The sequence below is a fragment of the Ricinus communis genome, chromosome 8 (assembly GCF_019578655.1).
Source record: "Ricinus communis isolate WT05 ecotype wild-type chromosome 8, ASM1957865v1, whole genome shotgun sequence".
In the NCBI taxonomy this organism is placed as follows: Eukaryota; Viridiplantae; Streptophyta; class Magnoliopsida; order Malpighiales; family Euphorbiaceae; genus Ricinus; species Ricinus communis.
The window spans coordinates 19,578,684-19,586,622 of NC_063263.1; the positions used below are offsets into that span (position 1 = coordinate 19,578,684).

The 7,939-nt window shown below is 23.1% G+C and overlaps 1 long non-coding RNA gene across 1 annotated transcript; it reads left to right on the forward strand.

Annotated features, from left to right (window-relative positions):
* Positions 1-3,380: 3,380 nt before the first annotated feature.
* Positions 3,381-5,832, forward strand: LOC125370829. Its single transcript, XR_007216913.1, has 2 exons — positions 3,381-4,356; positions 5,553-5,832. It is a non-coding gene; the product is annotated as an uncharacterized LOC125370829 (long non-coding RNA).
* The last annotated feature ends 2,107 nt before the right edge of the window (positions 5,833-7,939 follow it).

Genomic DNA, 7,939 nt, shown 5'->3' on the forward strand with positions numbered 1-7,939 from the left:
CGCTATCTAAAAATATATAAATTTGAATAAAATAATAATATATTTAAAATACAAAATAACAGTTAAATATATAAATGACCCCTAAACTTGTCTCATTTTTTACAATTGGTCATCCGAACTCAACCTTGATTCAATTGAAACTCTCAACTTTACTCGTTGTTATTTTTAAATCCTTTAATTATAGACATATTAAGAGCGTGTGTTCTACGTGATCTAAAAATACATAAGTTCGAATAAAATAATAATATATTTAAGACATAAAATAAGTAAATAAAATAAAAAAGTAAAACAATGAGTTTTAGTTCTCAAACAAAATTTGTCGTTTTCTAATATCTATTAAATATTTCATTGCTATGGTTACTGGTGTGAGCATAGCCTATGAGAATAAAAAGAAGAACTTGATGACAGAAAAGTTGAAGGATTGCAACAGTTTATTTTAGTCCTTTAAAATATATATATTTTTATTTTATTTAATAAATTAATAAAATAATTTAATATACAATAGATAATACATTAGAATTAACATAACACATTTTTCACAAGAGCTTAATCCAAAGCGTTTAACTTTCATCTGTGAAGGATTTAAATATAACAACTTGTGAAGTTCATATGCACAATTGAATCAAAGTTGACTTTAGGGGGCTAATTACGAAAATAATACAAGTTTAATAGTTTAATTATGTATTTTGTCTATTATAAGTAACGTCATTAGGAGCATATTAATTTTTTATTACCACTGTTAATGGAGGGATTAAAAGTAACAACCCATAAAATTGAGAAATCCAATTAAATCAAAATTGAGTTCGGATGGCCAATTGCAAAAATAAAATAATTCAAGGATTCATTTATGTATTTAGCCATAAAGTATTTATGCAAATTAGAAATTTATATATATATAGTGGTTTATTAATCATAAGTTATTTAGATACATATATAAATTTTTATATTAAAACATGAAATTAGAGTTTTTTTCTGTAATCAAACAAAAAATATAAAAATTAAATTAAAAAATATATTAAAAGTCTTAGTATAATTCTTATGAAAGAGAATAAGGAAAAGACTTTGAAATAATTAAATAAATAAGAGAAAAATTATAAAAAAAACTAAATTAATTTATAATTCTAAAAAAGTGGATTAAGAATTTTAGAATGATTCTTATGATGATAAGGTGAGAAAAATAATTTAAAGTAATTAAATGGTTAAATATAAAATTATAACACTTTTAATACTAATTAATATATATCTTTCTAGGATAGTTAATGCACTTCTTTAATACTCATACAATTATTATTTTTTAGTAGTTTTTATTTTCATATAAATTTCTAAATTTATGATAATTTAAATAAATAACTTAAAAATCATAGACAAATAAGGTAAGTAAGTTACAACCTTGCTTTTATATCTATATAGATTTCTGAGATCTAAATTTTTTTTGGACAAATTTAAATATTGTCTTGATATGAGTATTCACTTTTGACACATGAGACTTAAGCTTATGTGCAATTTTATAGTTCTTCTATTAATTTATTAATTAATAAGTTACATTCCTAATTAAACACTCATTATAATTCTAAAAAATAACCTATTAATAATAAATTAGTTTTCTAATTAGATAATGATTATTCTAAAAATAGCATATTAATTATATTTTAATATTATATTAACTAATAAATCGATTTTTAATTAGATAATAATTCTAATTATAGAAAATAATAGTTTTAAATATTATATTTACTAGTATATTAAATTTTAATTATTATAATAATCTTTAGTTTTAAAAAATAGTAATATCAATTATATTGGTAGTATTAATTTATATAATTTTAGCATTAATAAATAAATATTTTAAAAAATTATATTAAATGAAATCTTAAAAAAAATTAAGATATTTAAAAATAGTTAGTTTTTTATTATTTTTTAAATATTAAAAATTGATTAAATTGTATTTATAAATTTGATTTTATAATCGAAATAGTAATAATGATCATATAACACACGGATAAACAACTAGTATAATTGTGTTTAAAATGTTCAGTTACTATTTGAGCTTTAAAAATGTTCTAATTGTGTTTTATAATTTTTAATTTGTTATTTATTTTTATAAATACTTGGATCGTTTTTATTAAAAAAACACATTAAAAATGATTATTTTTAATTATTAAAAAAATGTCTTGAAGAACTATCTTGTATTTTTTTTGTTTAATTTATTAAACACTTAAAACTATAAAAAGAATAATATATTTGAATAAAATATCTAGTATATGTATTTAATCTATTGAATTTAAATGAATGTAAATATATTTAGTATTTTATCTAAATCTAACATTTTTGATAAATACATAGTTAAATTCTTCTTTTTATTAAAATAAATAAAAAATAATATATGTGTATTCCTTTTTAAGTAGTAAACTAAATAAAATATGATATAAGATTTTTTTTTCTTAAAATATGATATAAGTTATTTTATTCATATTTTTTTTTCTTACATAGTTTTGAACAGTAATTATAGTCTCTTTTTTCTTAAATCAATTTAAACTAATAATATATAATACATCATGAGAAATAACAAAAAAAATCAAAACCTAAAAATCTATTTTTAAAAAAATTATTATAAAAATTTAAATATGTATTGGTAATTTGAAATTCTGGCTTAACATTTTTGTGAGTGGCCTTAACCTTACCTCTCTTTTGATACCTTGTCATTTTTTTATCTCAAATAAAATGCTAGTTTATTGCCTTATTCAATATAATGAGACAACCCGATCAATTAAGATTTGGTTATACATTATGAGATTTATATTAATACTCTTTACAAGATCTAAAATATTCTTCATGAAGATGTTTGTAAGATTTTAATGGAGATGAAACATTAATGATAAAATGTTTTTCATTAATATTTTTACAATTGTGGTTCATTTAAAGACCAAAAGAAGTAGATATGTGTTAGAGATATCCATTAGGTGAAGATGTTAATCGATGGGTTAAAAATTAGTAGCATTTTGTTAATGCCATTAAAGAATATCAGCAAAACTTTTTATTGTTTATGTGGTATTTATAGTGTGTCGGGTAGGATCCTTACAAGAGACAAAATATTTTCTTAAAACCTTAATTAAGGAATTGCATGTCCAAAATTTAAACTCGATACATTAATTAAATTAGAAGAGACTCCTGCCATTTGATTTATGCGCTCTTAAATAATTTTTTTTTATTTAATCATTAATTTAGATATACTATTATTTTTAGTGAAAAGAAAGTGTTTCATTGGGCTGTAAAACACTTGCCTTATAGAAAAAGGGTTCAAACTAATCTAATTTCAGGAATATGCAAATCTAGCTAGAGTTTTCATTTGCCAAAAATTGTCGTTGATGAGGTGACTAGGGTTTGCAGGAGCTTTCTATGGAAAGGTAATGAAACAAGCAGCAAGATGGGGAGATGAGGGGGTTGGTTGCTTGGCAACAGGTGTGTAAAACCTAAATGTAAGATCTAATTACCGTAAAATTTCTGCACTTGACTTATTTTTTTAAATATATAATTTTTTAACTTTTACAAATAATTTCTGTATTTTAGTTTTTTTTTTAAATTTATAAATCTAATAATCGTGAATATAGAGAAATTTTTAAATAGATTAAATTTTAATTTAGTAAATAAATAACGTAATAAACTGAATTTATCTAAAAACCAAGAGTGTAATAAGACTAATGCTCAGCAAATTACTATCAAAACGGTGAATTTGGATACATGCAGCAGAACTCCTCCTTCTTCCTCAACAGAATCCAGGTAAAAGAATAAAAACCATAAACTTAAAAAGATTCAGATTCTCATCCAAGAACTTACAGCTCTCACTGCTCATTTCACTTTCTTACAGCAATCCCTGGCCCTAAAAAATCTCAATCCCATATTCTTTTTTCTTTTTTTGGAAAAAAGAAACAACTCAGTACCTAGATTTAAATTTTCAATCTTTACAATTAAATTCCAATAACAGCCTACTGAAAAACAGAATTCACGATCTCATAGAAGACTGCACCGCCGGAGAAGACGGCAATGGCATCGAAGAAAAAGAGGTTAACCGTTCCTCTCAACCGCTGCTGGAAATGGATTCGTTCTTGATTCTCAAGACGAAACGAAGATTCGCACTTGATAACATATTCAAGATCAGATTCCGACAAATTAAACGAGCTTTTAATATTGGATCAGAAAAATAACTTAGAAAAGTGGTGCCTCAAGTCGGAGATTTTGCAGCGCACGTCGTGAAGATAAAGAAACAAAAACTTAGAAGAAGACTTCATTGCTCAAAATCTTTTGATCTCCTATCAAAGTTCTTGAGCTCTGCCCATTTAATAGATCACCATTCAACTTGTAAGTTAATATATTCTATAATATTTTTGTCGTGCTTGAGTTTTTTTTCTTCTTTAAAAAAAAAAAAAATCATTTTGCTAAGAGAATGAGTTTTGCTTCTTCTGTTTTTGTTTCAATAAAGATACATTTGCTTATGCATTAGAGAATTTGAAGAGTGGAATAAAGCTACAGTTTGCATATACCTTTATGAATTAGCTAGTTGTATGAAATCTGTTCCCTAAGCTCACTGGAATAAATGGAGAAGATTGAGCTTTTATTGCAGCGTTTATTTGATATCTATAAAATTTATTTATAAATCTAAAAATTTATATACATTAAATGGAGTGGAAGTTAATTTAGTTTTTTATATAATTAAATTTTTTGTTAAGTTGATTATAACTAAATTAAATTCTGATAAAATAGGTAGAATTTTCAAATGGATTTCACATTAGTAAGTCAATACATTTTATAACACCAAACTAGATTGAGCTTTTATGCAGGGTTTTTTGAAATTCATAAAATTTATTTGTAAATCTAAAATTTATATACATTAAACGGAGTGAAAGTTAATTTAGTATTCCATATAATCAAATTTGTACGAAATTGATTATAAATATACTAAATTCTGACAAAATAGATAGATTTTTCAAATGAATTTCACATTAATAAGTTAATATATTCTATAACACTAAAATATCTCTTTTAATTTTATTGATTTTATTTTATTTTATTTTCATGTCTTTCATTCAAATAAAATGAATTTTTTTATAGATTTCAACCAAACATACCATTAGGATATTCTAAAACCGCATAAATTTCAGCTGTGTTTTTCCTAACGCGGTGAAAATAAGGAAGGATGTATACAAATTTTTGCTTATAAACTAGAAAAATGGACAAACTTTCTCTTGTATAGCATAGAACCTGTAGATTGAAGGGTTAACTCTTTGTCAATTGTTCCTCAACCTAAATTATGTTAGAGAGAGAACTACAGGGTTTTCAAGAGAAGATGGATTTAAATTCAATAATAATAATAGTAGTAATAATATCAAATCTGTGGGATTTGTGATTCATATTATTTTATTTTGCTATTGTTTATAATTTTAAAAATCATATAATTAATCATTATGTTGGTGATTAAGCATGGTTATTTTAAGATCTATAAATGTTTTATTTGTAATATTTTTGGGTGAAAAATAATTAGTTAATTTTTCCATCAGGTGTTTTGGCATAAATTGCTGTTGGTCTGCTAATAATATATGCTGGCCAGCTTCAAGAAATATGTGTTTAAGCAAGTTAAAAGAGATTGTTTTTCTGGAATGTTTTTAATAGATGGCATAATGGCCAAGTCTATTTGTCTTTTCCTAGTTTTGTTGGTTAAGTGTCATTGTATATTGACTTGTATTTTGTATAGTTTGAAACTAATGTAATAATATAAGGTTGGAGTTATTTATGCCATTATCTAGCTATAGTTACATAGTTTTTTTTTTTTTTTTGTTTTTTATAACAATAAAAAACTGTATGGAGGATTATGTAAAATGATTAACAGGAGTAAGGTGGCAAGTTTTGATTTTTGAGAGGAAGCAAATTGGGGTTGTTGGAGGCTAAAAGATTCTCTTTGGAAGGAGATAAAATTTATTATTTATTTGCTAATTTTTTTATTTATAATTAAGAGTGTTCTAAATATTTTATTACTCAGTATCATTATTATGTGTGGTAAAGAATTTATTTATTTTTAGAGATATAATTTTAAATTTAAATTGATGAGAGAATATAAAATAATAATAATTTTTTATTATTTAGTTTATGGGTAATTGAGCTTTCTATAAATTAATTTTAAAAAATGAATGTTAAAATGGTAAAAATTTAAAAATATAGAGACCAATGGTTGCTTCATGTTTCAATTTAGTGGATGTGAATTGACCTTAGAACTATTTGCATATATTAATGTATGTATCCTAATAATTTTCCATGGCAAGCATAGAGTGGTGTGGTCCACAAATTCATATCAATTTAGTTTGAGGTTAAAAAAAAAAAAAAAAAAATAGAGGTGCCTTTTCTACCAAACAAAATTTGGATAAAGGAAAAGAAAACAGAAGAAAGACTAGTTCTTGTTAGAGAGGACATCAATCACATGCCATGTGTCAGATTTATCATTATAATAAATTATCAATGACCAAATTCTTTTATTTGGTTTTCTGTTTTTTGGTTGATTGTGTTGCACTGATTATCATTCTTTTGGTACCTAAAGAAGAAGACAATAAATAGCATATGAAACAAAAATATATAATTAAATTTATCAAACTACAAAATAATAAAGTAATAACTATTATATCAATAATTAACTCTTAAAGATCAGGTGGAAATATGTGAATCATCTCATAAAAGTAGGAGAATTAGAAAGTGGGGCCAGTTTGATGTTTACCAAAAATGCTGAAAACCTTGTTCAGGAATTTTGATATAATTAACCAAATAGACTTGTCAAAGTACATCTCTTATCTTATGGTGACTTGAATCTTATGAGTTAGTGCATGTATCTTGAAAAAGAAGATCAAAGCAACCCTAAACTTTACTTGTTTCCATTATCATTGTTCTTATATATATTTTTTATTATGAAAATGATAGAATATCATGATGTGGTGGATATGCATTGAGAAATTTGAATTTATAATTTTTTATCATAAAAATGTTGAAATATCATTAATATTAATAAATATGATGAATTAAAAAATTCAAATTCAAAATCTTATAATACTCATAAATAAATATGTTAAGCATATCAGTTTAAATTGGACCTCATTAAATTATTAACTCAATAAAATGGAGTAATATATTGTTGTCTATTAATTCAATATAAAAGAAAAGAGAAAATATGGATTACAATGTGATTAAAATACTTTTTTACTAGAGAGTTTTCTTGGTATTTTGGAGTTTATGATTCTATTTTCAATTTAAAAATCTTCCAATTATCTCTTTCTGTTACATTAATATAACATCACTTCTCAATGGTAATATTATTTTCTAGTAATTTACTGCTAAAATATAACTGTCATGATATTCTTAAAATTATTTTCTTGTTTATAGTAAATTAAATAGTCTTACTTATTTATCATAAATCATCTTATCATTTAAGTAAATAATAAATCACTTAATAAAAATATAAACCCTAAAAAGAAAATAGCGTTTTATATGAATTTAGTGTATGTCCAATTTATACACTAAATCGATGAACGATTGATACAAATTTATTAGTTAATATAATAAAGCATGTGTCAATCACTTAATACTAAAATATAAAAAACTCATAATACTTTTTTTTATTGTACTATGTACATTAGATTTAATAAAAAAAATTATTTATTTTAAAATATATTTTATATAAATTTAATATATATCTTCATTTATCAAAATTTATTTCCCCTAATTTTATCTATAAAATAAAATATGTTGATTAGATAAGTGAAGAAATAATATACAGTTGGCATAAAAGGAAAAAAACATGCAAACTGATATAAGTTTTTTGTTTGAAATTGGACCCACTAATTATATTAATTAATGTTGTATATAATATATAGGAAACTTCCTCTTATTAGTTTTGGGCTAAATG